This window comes from Artemia sp. Qi Xiang Cuo, chromosome 11 (assembly GCF_049724085.1).
Source record: "Artemia sp. Qi Xiang Cuo chromosome 11, ASM4972408v1, whole genome shotgun sequence".
Lineage (NCBI taxonomy): Eukaryota > Metazoa > Arthropoda > Branchiopoda > Anostraca > Artemiidae > Artemia > Artemia sp. Qi Xiang Cuo.
The window spans coordinates 72,482,997-72,498,806 of NC_142804.1; the positions used below are offsets into that span (position 1 = coordinate 72,482,997).

Consider the following 15,810-nt stretch of genomic DNA (forward strand, 5'->3'; position numbering starts at 1 on the left):
AGTATTTACATCCAGGTTATCAAAAAGACATATCTGCAATATCTCAGGAATGGCTAATGGTATTAAGTTAAGACTTTCAGGGAATGTTGAGAGGGGTGTTGAACTAAATCAAAAGATAGTACGTGCAACCAGGCTGTCAATACGGCGTATGTGCAGTTTCTCAGGAAAGGCTAAGCATATTTCGTTGAAACTTACAGGAAATGCTGAGGAGGATGTTGAACTAAATCCAAAAACACTATGTGCATCCAGGTCGCCAAATGATCATAGTATGAATATATTTTTATGATTTTAGCCAATAATTACGACTTGGCATTAAAACGAACATGGATTAATTATAAAAACATTTTCTGAAAAAAAGGAGTTTTTCAAACAAAAGCCATATAAAAGTTTAATGAAACCCTAGATGAACAAAAATTAAAATCAAAACAACACAAAACATAAAGATAGCAAATACTGACACAGACAAATGAATAAATCCTATAATGAGCCAAAATCAAAATGAATAAACAAGTCAAACTGAAAGCAGACAGAAATTACTGCAAACAAGAGAAGGGCAACTCCCCCCTCTAAACCTTCCAAACAATAGGAGAAAAAACTCAAGCAGAAGAACAAACGAGGATGGTTCGATTGCAACTGAACCCCTGTGCAACCGAGCCCCCATGCAACTGAACCCTCGTGTAACTGAGCCCTCGTGCAACTGAACCCCATTTAACTGAATTCTACTGCAACTACTAAACCCCCATACTCAGTTTTCAGTATTCTACAAATGTGAGGGAACATGATGGGGTTAGAATATTCACATGTTCAACATTTTTGGAATTATTTGTTTTTTAAAGTTATTAAATGCCTGTCAAGATGATTCATAAAAAGCTCTGTTTTGTTGTCGACACTGATAAGACTCCAAAATATGAATTTGAGAGAAACTTTCCAGGAACAGGTAAATACTAAACTAGAGAGTTTAAAATCTAAAAATATAGAAGATGAATGGAATAATTTTAGGAAAATTGTTTGCGAAGTTGCTGACAGTGTCTTAGGGAAGAAATTTTAAACGCGGCTAGGAATGTTAGTGAAAATGCTTTATGTTTAATAGAGGAGGAGGGACCTGTACAAGAATTACATGAGTGATAGATCATACAAAAATAAGAGCAATGTAAAGAAAGTGGAGAAAGCACTAAAATGTAAATTACAAAGATGCAAAATGGAGGCCATGAATGAAACTGCCAAAAATGTAGCAGATGAAGCCATACGGCACAACAGTAGTATCTTGCACTGGCATGTTAATATATTGAGAGGGAATAGTTAATCTGAATTCGTCCCTGTTAAAGACAGGAAGGGGCCCGAAAAGAGGCCAGTCGTTGTAGCAGGAGAAGTAGTATTAGCAATACGTATATAAATCACACATCCCCACAAAACAAATAGCCTTACCATTTTTTGAAACCAAGAATCAAACATGCCCCCGGCATAATTTGCTATGTGTTAGTTTGCCCCCCCCCCAAGCTGAAATTTAGTTTCTTCAAACATCTTATCAACAGTAAGACAAGCCTGCATAATTCAAACATCCAGAGAAACGCGTCAGCTTTCTTTAGTATATTAAATAAAAAAAAAACAAGTTTTTTTAAACTAAAAGCAAGGAGCGACATTAAAACTTAAAACGAACAGAAATTATTCCGTATATGAAAGGGGCTGTCCCCTCCTCAACGCCTCGCTCTTTACGCTAAAGTTTGACTCTGTCTTACAACGTTATTTTTTTAAACAATAAAAACTTTAGCGTAAAGAGCGAGGTGTTGAGGGGGGACAGCCCCTTTCATATAGGCCTACGGAATAATTTCTGTTCGTTTTAAGTTTTAATGTTGCTCCTTGCTTTTAGTTAAAAAAAAACGTTTTTTATTTAATTTCTGATCGTTTTTTAGTTAATGCAGCTTTTATTTTGGCTCACCGTCATTGAATAAGTAAAACAAAATTTGCATATTAATTTTACTTTTCTTGTGCTAAATGGCTTCCCAATAAACCAAAACCAATACTATACAGAAATACCAATACAGAAATTATTCCGTATATGAAAGGGGCTGTCCCCTCCTCAATGCCTCGCTCTTTATGCTAAGTTTTTTTATTGTTTAACAAAAAATAGAGTTGTGAGAAAGTCAAACTTTAGCGTAAAGAGCGAGGCGTTGAGGAGGGTACAGCCCCTTTCATAAACGGAATAATTTCTGTTCGTTTTAAGTTTTAACGTCGTTCCTTAGTTTCAGTTAAAAAAAAAAACTTATTTTTTTTATTTAATTTTTGAACGTTTTTGAATTAATACAGGTTTTGATTTTGGCTCACCGTACATGAATAATTACAACAAAGTTTTAATATTAATTTTACTTTTATTTGGTTAATTGGCTTTCTTGAAACTTGTTTAATTTTATTTACGAACGTTTTTATTAGCAATAAATATACGTAACTTACGAATTAACTTACGTAACGAACTTCTATATTCATATATTCTTAATGCGTATATTAGGGAGTTCGCCCCCTAGTCAATACCTTGTTCTTTAAGCTAAATTTCGAATTTTGTTCCAATTCTTTAAAAATGACCCTTAATCACAAAGGCCGTTAATTGGAATAAATAGCTCCTATGACAGTACTAAAACATCTTTGGCTTAAAAAGCGAGGTATGGACTAGGGGGTGAACCCAATCATATACGTAATATTTTCTGTTCGTTTTAAGTTGTGATGTTGCTCCTTACTTTCAGTTGAAACCCTTTTTTTATTTAATTTCTGGTCTTTTTTTTTAAAGAATGTTGGGAAATCAGGCGCCCCCTTCATAGCAATGTCCCTTCCCCCATGGAAAGATCCTCCCACATAACCCCCAACCCACCCCCTCCCCCCACTACCAGAACCCCCCCCCCCTGAAAACGTCTTTATACTTCCCAATAACCAATACCATATATTAACATTGGGTAAAGTTCAAAACTTTCAGCCCTCCCCCCGGGGACTTCGGGGAATTAAGCCCTCCTAAAATACATAGTTATCATATTTTCGACCATGCTGAACAAAATGGCTATCTCAAAATTTTGATCGGGTGACTTTGGGAAAAAAATGTACGTTGGAGGGGGCCTAGTTGCCCTCCATTTTTTGGTCACTTAAAAAGGGCACTAGAACTTTTAATTTCCGTTCCAATGAGCCCACCCACGATATTCTAGGACCACTGGGTCGATACGATCACCCCTGGGAAAAAAAACAAACAGGCATCTGTAATCTTTCTTCTGGCAAAAAATGCAAAATTCCACATTTTTGTAGATAGGAGCTTGAAACCTGTACAGTAGGGTTCTCTGATACGCTGAATATGATGGTGTGAATTTCATTAAGGTTATATAACTTTTAGGGGGTTTTCCCCTTTTTTCGAAAATCAGCCAAATTTTCTTAGGCGCGTAACTTTTGATGGGTAGGACTAAACTCAATGAAACTGATATATTTGAAATCAGCATTAAAATCTGATTCTTTTGATGTATCTGTTGGTATCAAAATCCCGTTTTCTAGAGTTTTGTTACCATTGAGTCGGTTCGCTCCTTACTTACAGTTCGTTACCACGAACTGTTTGATACCTTTGCCTTTATGGTACTATATGGCTCGTTTTTTATTTTTCACTACCCTTTTCACTTGATTTAGTAAAATTGACTAACATAGTAAGTAGATGGAATAAAATTGTATCCGATGCAAGGCTATAGCGGTGCCTATACGAAAGAGCCATAAGGCTTCAATGATTTATTATTTGGTTATAACCAAAAAAACTTTTCCCACAAAAATAAGTTTTTCACAGAAAAGTAAAGAACTCCATTAAACCAAAAATGAGCAGAAATAAAATCGAATAATCTGCCAAGGGTAAAACCACCACAAATCACAATCAATAAATAAATGACACCCCCCCCCCCCAAAAAAAAACAAACAAAAAAAACCAGAAATTCAATAAATAACCAATTCAAACTAAACACAAGCAGAAATTAACACGAATAAGGCTGACAATCCCCATGCCTTCTCAGGACCAGAATATAATTTGTATTTTTCTGAAAAAAAGTAAGTAACCATTTACTTACTGTTAAAATATATGGTTTTCATGGAAGGGATGGTCATATAAACTTTGGAGGGGGGCTCATTAGATTGAAAATCGAAAGTTATAGTTCAGTTTTGGAGAATCGAAGATAATCAGAGGGGAACCAGCCTCTCCCTCCTAACCGCTATTTTTTCCTGAAATGCATCCAATCAAAACTTTGAAATGGCCATTTTGCTCAGAATAGTCCAAAGGTCAAATGACCATGCCTCTGGGGTTAACAACCTCGCCAGCAGTGCAAGGGCTGTAAGTTAAGCCGATTCCTCATTGCTAACACATGAGGTTTTCTGGAAAAGGTTTTATGTCAACTTTGGAGGGGCTCATTCAAATGGAAGTCAAAACTCCAGTGCCATTTTAACAGTCAAAAGTGATCGGAGGGCTTCCACCCCAGCGCCCTTTTTTCCCAAAATACATCTGAGATAGCCATTTTATTTGAAACAGTCCAAAGTTTAAATATTTATGCCTCTAGGATTCACAACCCTCAGTCCCTGGTGCAAGGGCTGTAAGTTATGCAAGTTGCCTATTGTTACCATATAAGGTTTTTTATTAAGAAAATGGGGTATGTTTGATCCTGGATATCCAAAAAAGTATGGAGTATTAAGGTCAAACTTCAAAGAAATGTCAAGAAGAATGCCAAATACAGGCCTTCCGCTAGATTTTTTGTGAAAAATATGAACTTTATGAACTTTTGACCACAAAAATATGAAGTTTATGAACTTTTTATTGCGCTTTTTATGAACCTATTATGAACCTAAATTTACGGTATGTGCACCTCAGAAACTGTCCGCGGACACAAAAAGTGACAGTTGGTGTTTTATCACTGGTGCACATATTCTTCTTCTTTTTTTTTTCATGAGTTCAGTTAAATGCGTTTAATTTGTATAAAAGTACAAAACACAATAGTACAAAATATTCCGCTCTACTTGTTCCTTTTGGAAAAATATGACGAAATTAAGGACGACTTTCGTTTATTTACCCTGCTCCGTATCAGATCAACCTCTCTGGCTGCCTTATCTTCTTTGTGCATCTTCCGGCTCAAATCCTCGATCATATTTTGTGCAAGGCTTATTTCTACAAAGTCTTTGGCAACTATGGCTTTTTTCAGCTTCTCATTAGCTTCTTGAAGAAGCCTTTCTGCTACTTGTCTCTTCTCCTTTTCAACTGACTTCTTCTCAATCAAATCTTTTTCCAGGTTTTCAATGGTCTTCTTCTCAGGCAACATCCTCTTTTTTTCCTCTTCTTCTCTTGCCTTCTTCTCTTCTTCTTCTTTCCTTTTGGATTCCTCTTCAGCCTGTCTAGATCACTCAGCTTCCAGGTACAGTTTATAGCTCTGGCACGCATTTCGCCCCAAATTCAACAGCTCTCTGATGACTATCTCGGGCCTGTTCTCAAACTTCTTTAGAGCGTCAGAGACTATCAGTCTAGCATTGAGTATGTTGACTTTCATTGATGATCTTTCCTCGGTCATGATCCGTCCTGACCAGGAAAAATCATGTTCAACGTCAGCGTTCCCATGCGACATGCAGAGAGCTGCTTTTACTATCTTTGAAACAAGGGGATATTTTTTTTGTCCTTGATGGTTTTTCAGACTAAAAACCGAGTTCCACAAATGCATGTCCCAATGTCAGCTAGGCCTTGGTCGCTGCGCACAGTTCTAACTTGGGAATCAAATAACCTCCGAACTTTCTTGTTGACATTAGGTCCGTCACTCCCCATCATCAAGACTTGACGAAGATCAAGGTTAGTATTCTTTAGAGCTTGTAGTAGGTGCTGCTGTAAATATTCTGCTTTTGCGTGTCCTATGAATAAGGACTGTAGGTGCCATAGAGAGACTGTTTCCTTGGTCTCCGACCAGTAACTAATAATAATATTCAACTCCTTTGCACCTTTGGCATTTGTAGTCTCATCGTAAAGCAACGCCAAGTAAGAAGATCCAATGTCGCGTAGAAGGTCCGTGCAAAAAGCATTAGTGTGAATCCATGTAAAAAAAAAAAAATAATCAATCAACTTATGATCTTCTGCCAAGAAGTTATGCTACAGCTCATAAGCTTTAATCAACTATTTAGGAATATTACTACTAGAAATCTCTATGAAGGTAGCAAAGACTAAAGCCAGAAAAAAGAAAAGACTAAAAGATAGCTTAGTACAAGAAGATATAGGGGCAATATAGGAACCAAGTTAGATGTAACAATGTCTTTTTGAACAGAAGAAAATGTATGTTCACAAAACATGCTGAGTGTTACAGTTTGAAAGGTTTTAAATAAAACTCTTGCACATACATTTGCTTTGCTTGTCCTTTATAAGGAAAAAGACACCAACCACAAGTGCTTTCCAGCTGATGACAAGAAAAATATGAACTTTATGAACCCTTTTTCATAATTATGAACCCAGTGGGAGGCCTGCCAAATACAATAAAAAAAAAAAATTGTTTTTCCTTTATTGGTTATGAAAAGAAATACCAGTATCAAACAGTTTGTGGTAACGAACTGTAAGTAAGGAGCGACCCAGCTCAAGAGTAACCGAAACTCTAAAAAAAAAACGGAATTTTGATACCAAAAGACATATAAAATAAATCGGCTTTTTATGTTGAGTTCAAATACACGACGCCCCCCCCCCATAGGCCCAGGGGACAGGCCTTTAAGTTATAAAAGTTGCCCATTGTTTGTGCATAGTATTTGTTATTGGGATGCAGGCATACATTTTCAGCTAGGGGGGGGGGGCAAACTTTCTGCTTGGGGTTTTTCCACGGGGGAATTTTCCATGGGGAGGGAAGTTTCCAGGGAGTGAACCTGTCAGGGGAAATTATACACAGGGGGAATTGGCCAGAATTCTTATACAAAATTCTTTTTATATGTCCTTTTGTCTCTTTCCCGTCTCAATTTTACATGCAAAGTGGTTAAGAGTAATTGTCCATGGTAAATTTTCGCTGGGATTGAATTGTCTAGAGAATATTTCCGCGGGGAAAGGGTTTCTCCATGAAGGTGGGACCAGACTTCCTGGCATTATTAAAAAAAAACGATCAGAAATTAGAAAAAAACAAACAAGTTTTTCAACTGAAAGTAAGGAGCAACATTAAAAATTTAAACGAACATAAATTATTGCGTAATAAGGGCGTTGCCCCATCCTCGGTATCTCAATCTCGATATTAAGCTTGAATTTGCGTCCCAGTTTTCTGAGTAATATTCCCGGAACCCAGGGGTTATTTCAATGGAGAAAAGATGCACTTTTTTACAATTACTAAAAAACTTTGTCACAGCAAGCGAGATGTCGAATAGGAGATAACCCCCTTTATATACGTAGTAATTTCTGTTCTTTTTAAGTTTTAATATTGCTCCTTACTTTCAGTTGGAAAAACTTGTTTTTTTTTATTTAATAATACCTAAATAACAGCTAATGGTATCAGCCATCACACCGTTTGGGAAATGTTTAGGGGCATCTTCAGCTAGATCAAAAGATACTATGTGCATCTAGTTTTACAAGAAGGTGTACCTGCAATATGTCAAGAGCAGCTGAGGGTATTAAGTTTAAAACTTCAGGGCATATTGAAAAAGGCCAGAGCACAACTATTCCCCCTCCCATGTCCTTTTTAGTTACAATCTCCCCAAAGACATCTGAACAAAATTTGTTATCTAAATTCACAACATTCAAAGATTTTCAATACAGATGTTTATTACTCAATGTTCAGGAAAGGTCCAATTGATCTGAAAAAAAGGAGAAATAAATGCACTTTAATGGTTTGTGACATCTGATTTTCTTTTTTTGTGACAATAAAACAGCTTTTTGTTAATGGTCTTGATGTGCATTTATATTATGACTTTAAAAAACAAACAATTCCAACAAGATTGAACATGTAAGGATTCTAACTTATGTTTTAACCCATGATATTGCCTCACATTTGTGGAATACTGAAAAACTAAGTCCTGGGGTTCAGTTGCATAGGAGTTCAATTACATGGGGGTTAATTTATATGGACGTTCAGTTGGACAGGGGTTCAGTTACACAGAGGTTCAGTTGAATGGGGTTGAGTTGCACAAGAGTTCAATTAAATGGGATTCCTTTGCACAATGGTTCAGTCAGGGGTGTAATTTGCTATGAAGCAGGGGGAGCAACTGCCCATCCCAGACTTCAGTTTGCCCCACCAGACCCCAGTTTGCCCCCCTCCCAGCTAAAATTCAAAAATCTTGTCAAAACTAAGATAAGCCTGCATAATTCAAGCATCCACAGAAATGGGTTAGTTTTCCTTAGCATATCTTTACTTTTATGATAGTATATTGCTCATTTTGCACTTTCATTTTCATGTGGTTAGGGTAAATTGGCTCCAATTTTGCCCCCCCCCAAGAATTTTGAAAAAATGAAGCCAGAGGGTTCAGTTACATACTCACCAAGAAGGATATTTCCAGCCAGTGAAAAAACAAAATGCAATGCAAATATTTCAGCCGAGATCTCTGCTCAGCCATCCTCAGTGATAAGATACGAAAATAATAAAAGACCATAAAAAACAACAACTAAAATAAATAAAGACAAACCTTAAAAAACAATTACTAAAATGAAAATAGACCCTTTTCATGTAACAGTGAAAGGGCAACTTTTTTTTATTAAAGACTGTAAAAAACAACCACTAAAGAAAAATTTACATGGAAAACCATTTCCATGTAATGGTGGAAGGGTAGCTGAAAAAAAAAATCCAAAATTGAATGGCAATTCCAGAAACTAAATCTGAGTTCATTTTAATTAATGCCTTTTAAAATTCAATTGCTTGCCAGATCTGGTATCATCTGATATTTTATTAGGTTGCAAAATTTTATGAGGTGATTATGAGGTAAATATAGGTTGCAAAAATCTGCATTAATAAGTTCCTTAAAAATGGGGCTTAAATAACTTTCTCTGGTACCTCTATTAAGGGCTAATTTTTTGTCTATATATTTATTAATTTTTACTGCCTCTCTGAAAACAAAATAATCTAAATATTCCAAAAACCTTCTAGTTGTTCTTCTTCCCCATAATTCCACATTTAAATAATATTGTCCATATAACATCCCCAGAATTTATGTTTCAACAAATATAGATCTAATGCTACTCTATATTTTCAACCAAATATTAGCTAATAATGGACTTAATGGAGCTCCCATAGGTAAACCATTCATCTGTTCAAAGATTTCCTTTCTGAATTTAAAAATAAGAGAACATAATAAACAACCTTACTAAATTCATTATTACATTGGCTTCCAGAACCTTTATCAATACAAAAAAAAATAGGAAACAAATCTGGTTGCATTGATTTGTGACATTTATTAGAAATTTATAAATGTCCATATCATTCTAATATTTAACAAAGGTAGAAAGAACCTTGCTGAAAACAATCAACCTTAGGCATGACATCAGTGGTTGTTAAGGTTCTTGAAAGAATAGTCAATTCTGTATCTATCCAGCATCTTGAAGCCAATAATCCCTTGCAGAGCTCATAGCTACAATGATGACAGTGGTCAAATATGATTCTGAAGCATGGGCACTCCAAAAAGTGGATGCTAGATGTTTTCCAGAGAAATTGCCTATGGTTTGTTCTGGGTATCCAGCTGACTGACCATATTTTCAAACACTAGGCTGTACAAAAATGTGGTTCAATCCTGCTTTCTAGGGATACAATGAAAGAAAGGTTGAGATGGCTAGGGCACATTCTGCAGATGAAGGATGACAGATTGCTGAAGATTATCCTTTTTACCTTAAACTGCACTTGCCAGCAATAGGATGAATCCTGTGTCCACCAGCTTCAGTGATACTAGTTAGTCCTCTGTGGGGTCCCAAGCAGTGGTCCATGGACTGAGCCACTCCCTATCCACTGATGACTTGAATGCCTCCATGCTGGTAGATGTCATTGTTTTTTCACTAAGGGAATTCCACAAGCTGACAACTATATTTGAAAAGAGTTTGTTCCTTAAACATTGTTGCTTTTGGCCAACTGTCTAGGGCTAAACAGAAAGCAGGATGTCCCTGTCTGTAATGATGTCATAAAGAAAGATTTAAAGGAAATGGTAACTTCCTAGGAGGGTGTAAAGAAGGGGGCTTTGAATAGATTGGGATAGAAGAGGAGCATGCATAGCTGTGTTGGCCTTAGGAGGCTTGGCGCTGTAGTGAGTTGTTAGTAGTAGTACATCTTATAGCATGTTTTTTCTCTGGAAGATCTGTTGATACCAAACTCCTTGAATTGTCTGACCACATCACTAAGTTACTAGATACACAGGTGCCTACTGATATGATTCTGTTTGACTTTTCTAAAGCATTTGACAAAGTTTGTGACAAGCAACTTGCAATTAAGCTTGAAGAGAAATCCCTGCTCTGGATCCTGATTTTCTTCATCAGTGATATCAGTGTATTCAGCTATTTGATGGTCTGGTAACCTCCTACACTATCTAAAATCTTTACTAATGATGCTTCTTCTACTATTGACAGTAAACTAAAACTCCACACTGACAACTTGAAACTTCTTGGACCAGCCTTCAACCTTGTCATGGGAAGATCACACTTTTTTACAAAATAATTTCAAACTGCTTTGTCAATGAGCTGAGGCTTCTTGAGTTCAATGTTGCCAAGTGCCGTGTCATCCACTTTGGCAGAAAAATGCTTATTGCTCTTATTTTCTCTCAGGTCACCCAATATTATCTGTAATAATGAGAAACATCTTGAAGTCACAATTGATATTGAATTAAAATTCAGTAGCTATGCTAACATCTTTGCTGTTGGTGCCAGTTCAACTCTGGGGCTGATCAAGTAGACCCTTTCTATTCACTCCTCCAAATTCATTAATCTTCTGTACAAAGGACTAGTTTGACCCAAGTTTGAAATTCAAATGTCTCTAGCCTCCAGGCTATTTTAAGCTGTACAGACATGTGCTACCAAAACAATATCTGGCATGCAGGAACTTTCTTACCCTGCAAGACAAGATAAACTGAGACTCTTAACACTTGTATTCAGGAGAAGAGGAGGCAATGTCATTCTAGCCTACAAGCTAATGAAGGCAAACATGTTTCCAGCATTATTTCCTGCTATTGGCCCTAATTCAAGAGCCAGAGGTCATCAGCTGAAACTTGTAAAACCATCTACCCTAACCAGTGCCCATGCTCAATTCTTTTCCTTAAGAATTGTCAATAATTGGAATAAAATCTCTGAAGACACAGTTACTGCTGAAATTGTTGACATTTTCAAACAAGGTGTGGATGGTGAGTGGTCCTTGAGATAGTGGACCTAGGCTAGAAATAGGCCTATCCCAGTATTGAAAGGCAAATAAAACAGTAAACAATATTTGGGTAAGGTTTATATTAACATACTATTCAGGTAGCTAAGAAATAAACTTACCTCTATAGGCTAGTCAGAATTGCATTGGGAATTCATATTTAATCTGCATTTGCATTGGAAATGAACTTTACCCCCACCCCTGTATAAACCAATTCAGGGTATATATTTACATATTAGGGGGGGAGTTGGGGTATATTTCAAACATAATCTCTGGGCTGTAGTCATTGATTTGTGATAGAAATGAGTTTTACCCCCCCCCCCTACAATGTGCAAATATATACCCTGAATTGGTAGAGGCCAATATAGGGGTGGGAGTAGAGTTCATTTACCTTAAATTGCAGCTAGGAGAAATCTAAGGAATTCTCCTTGTAGAGCTCTGGAATGATGACTAATTGTATGCAAGAATCACTGGTGACTCACTGCCTCATCTTTGATAGCATCCCAACTGAATTTACACTCTTTGGAGGACCACTCAGCATCTAGACTTTGTTTAAAAACAACAACAGATTCAGCAGTAACAGTTTCATTAGATAATTTGTTCCAATTGTTGACAATATGTGTTGAGAAGAATTGAGTACAGACTCTAGATGTTGTAGACTGCTTGACAAGTTTCAGTTGATGACCTCTAGTTTTTGAATTAGTGCTACAGTTGGGAATAATGCTGGCAGAATGTTAGCCCTCAATAACTTAAAGGCTAAAATGGCATCCCCTCTATTTCTCCTGTATACAAGAGTAGGGAGATTCAACTTTGATAGTCTTACAGGATAGGAAAGCTCTTACATGCCAGATTTCACTTTAGTGGCATGTCTCTGGACATCTTCAAGAACTTTTATATCTTTTTTAAAATATGGAGAGGCAAGTGACGTTCCAACTTCAAGCTTAGGACTCACAAGTCCCTTATAAAGAAGACTGATGACTTTAGAAGAACAAGTGGAGATGGTATGTTTAATCAAACCCAAGGTTGAACTAGCCCCAGCAGCAGACCTCTTAGCATGTTTGCTGAATTTTAATTCATTGTCAATAGTGACACCAAGATCTTGCTCATTATTCACAGAAGAGAGTAGGTGGTCTAAGAAAAAATAAGAGTGGCATGGATTCTGTTTGCCAAAGTGAATAATATGGCACTTGGCAACATTGAATTCAAGAAGCCAGGCCTCATCCCAGTGACCCAGCAGATGAAGATTATTTTTTAACAGGGCATAATCTTCACAGGACAGAGCTGGTCCAAGAAGTTTCAGGTCATCTGCATAGAGAGTTGAATTACTACTGATAATGGAAGGAGCATCACTGATGAAAATATTAAATAATGTAGGACCCAAGACACTTCCCTGAGGAACTCAACTCTTAACACATGTTGAGGAAGAAAGAATACAGACTCCAGAGTCATCAAACAACTGAACACATTGGTTTCACAAGTAAAGAAAATCAAGGATCCAGAGCAGGGATTTCTCTTTGAGCTTAACTGTGTGCAATTTAATTGCAAGTTGATTGTGACACACTTTGTCAAAAGCTTTAGAAAAGTCAAGCAGAATCATGTCAGCAGGCACCCAAATATCAAGCAACTTGGTGATGTGATCATATGATTTAAGGAGATTGGTGTCAACAGATCTTCCAGAACAAAAGCCATGTTGTGAACTGTGTAAAACATTATTTGCTTCAAGGTATTTAACAACTGCAGAATTTATTATTCTTTCAAGAACCTTAACAACTGCTGATGGGTTGATAATTTTCAGCAAGGTCCTTTCTACCATTTTTAAAAATAGGAATAATATGTGCAGTTTTCTAATCCTGAGGTAGTCTAATAAGATTTAATGAGAATTTGAATGGCTGGGAAAGAGGTTGACACAAAACTGTACAACATTTGTGTAGGATACATGGGTGAATGCTGTCTGGGCCAGCAGATTTATTCAGTTTAAGGGATGTCAGTTCCTTTAGAACCAAAGTATCTGTAATCAGAATTGGTTCCATATTATCCAATACATCATGTAAAGGGGATGTAGGATATACAATACTGGGGTTGAACAAAAAAACAGAAGAGAAATATTGATTGAAAATTTCAACTTTCAGTTCAGGGTCAGCAACTGATTTACTATCATACAGGATATCTGGGATTGTGCATCTGCTGCTACATTTGTGACTGGCATAACGGATGAAAGATTTAGGGTTAACCTTAACTTCCTCTGCCAGTTTTTCCCCAAACCTTCTCTTCAACACCTTCATTTGGTTTGTTGTTTGATTACAAGAGGATTTGAAGACTAGATAATTTTCTGTGGTCTTATTTTTTCTATAACGGTTCCATGCTCTGTGTTTTCTATTGATTAGCTTACTAATTTTAGTAGTTAAAAAAGGTATTTCCAATGTAAATACCTGTTAAAAATGGATTCTGGATGCAATTCTGACTATAAATGTAAGTTTATTTATTAGGCCTAGTTACCTGAAAAGTCTGTTAATATAAAACTTACCTGAAAACTTGCCAGAAAGAAAAGCTTCTTCTTAGGAAATAGCCTAGGGACCTTGTCTAGGCCTATAACCTACCATTTTAGCCCATTCAGAAATGCTAATGCTAACCTTATTGGCCTGCTCCTCAGAAAATCAATATTATCAAATAATATTATTATATAAGTGCATTGCAAGACAAATAATTCTGATTTTACTTAGAGAGCCCTTGAGATATTTCATGAAAATTCACAAGGAAAAGTTTCTATTCGTATTTGGATGGAAAGTATTTTCGATATTCTCTATATAATTTGACGTAAGAAAACTGATAACAGGTAGCGTTGTGCACTTCAGCCAATTATTGTAAATCATATGCACCTGCAGAGGAGTGGGGGGTCTGTCGGCGTGGCCCCTCTGAAAATCTGGGGTGCAAAATAATTCATTAAAAAAAAGAAACGTGTGTGTACACCCATGGTTGCTTGCCCACCAATAAGTATTGACCCTTAAAGGGGACATTATGAATTCTAATCTGTGACCATGGGCGCCGGCAAGGGGGGGGCAATTATAAGGAAACCAAAGGGAAAAGAGCAGAATAGAAAAAAAAACATGAAAAAATGTGTGTTGCACAATTTTTATCTGCCTGTCAATAAATTTTGACCCTTAATAAGGCAGATATAAGTCTAATTTATGACTGAGGACCCGTTTCCAGTTTTCCACAAACTTTTTCTCTCTATTATTTAATTAGAGTAAAAAAAAAAAAAAAAAAAAAAAAATCTTCATAGCAATGAATGATAAGTAAATAACGATCCTTGTCAATAGCGAAACTGCAAGAGCCTAACTGTTGATAACATTCAGTAAAATAATCAGGTTTTTATGGTGATCCTAAAAATGTATTTGTTTATTAGTAATTATAGCCCCCTTCCTGGTTCTCAGATAGACCACACTTTATACAAAAGTTCGCTAATCTTGTTAATTTGTATTATTTCTTATTCCTATTTTTCATCAATGCCAAGTAAAAAAAAAGAAAAAAATTTATTGTATAATCTAGAGCTTATTCAGAAATAAGGGTAGGGGGGGGGGATCTGACTGATACAGAATGGCGAGAGTAGCTATATTATATTTTACAAATTGTCTGACAATTTTAATGGTGTGTTTATTTTTTAGCTGCAAATTAATCTAGCTTTCGACAAATGCCCCTAATTTTAGCTTTATTTTGCGCGAAGAATTTTTTTGCGTTTTCTCAGTCCTAAATATGTTCAAACAGCATTTTTACAATTTATTACGTTTTAAAGGTAAAAGATATATTTAGTTCAGTGAAAAAATACAGAATAAAAAGAAGAACTTGGTGTAAAAACTTGGCCCTATTTCTAATTAATGCATGATTTTACACGAGAAAACACAAACTTCTAAAATAGTCATGAAGATTCGCCCCCAAAAAAAAAACAAATTTGTCTGCATTCGTGAAAGATTTCAAATAAATATGCTCATGCATCTACTCAAACGTAGCCAAGAGGGTAGAAAAACAAAATAATGGAATTATTTCAGATATCAATACTGCATAACCTTTCTGAATCATCAAATAAATGCATTAAAAGTACGAAGTATTCAAGAATCTAAGAATTTATTCGATCAGTCAATGTGCAATGTTGCAGTGAAATTCAAGCCTAAAGAGCAGTACCTTATTTAGCCTGTTATCAAACTTGCAGACCAATCTAGAAAAGTTGGTAGCTCCTTATTGGAAAAAAAAAATGATTTTAAGAATCTTTGATCCGCTTTAAAATGTTTGCAACCATTATGGTTGTAAAACTTGACCAGTAGAAATATCCCAAAATCAGGCTGTGATACCCCGTCAATCATAAACGTATAAGATAGAAAGGACCTACCATTGATCCCGTCGCTCAGGATCAGATAAGGCATTGAAGCTGATAGAAGAATGATACCCAAACTATCACTGACTTTCCTTGTTTGGGCCCGCCAGTTACAAGTCAGAATAT

At 36.3% G+C, this 15,810-nt stretch overlaps 1 protein-coding gene across 3 annotated transcripts in view; it reads right to left on the minus strand.

Moving 5' to 3' along the window:
* The window catches only part of LOC148947318 (PP2C-like domain-containing protein CG9801), a 44,096-nt gene extending 30,011 nt beyond the window's left edge, over positions 1-14,085 (minus strand). The window contains exon 1 of one of the 3 annotated variants that reach the window (XM_089097008.1): positions 13,949-14,085. The gene's annotated coding sequence lies outside the window, so the exon portion shown is untranslated. Of the gene's footprint in view, positions 1-13,915 lie in introns of all 3 variants that reach the window. The other 2 variants (XM_089097009.1, XM_089097010.1) reach the window with 2 other exon arrangements.
* Between the last annotated feature and the right edge of the window lie 1,725 nt (positions 14,086-15,810).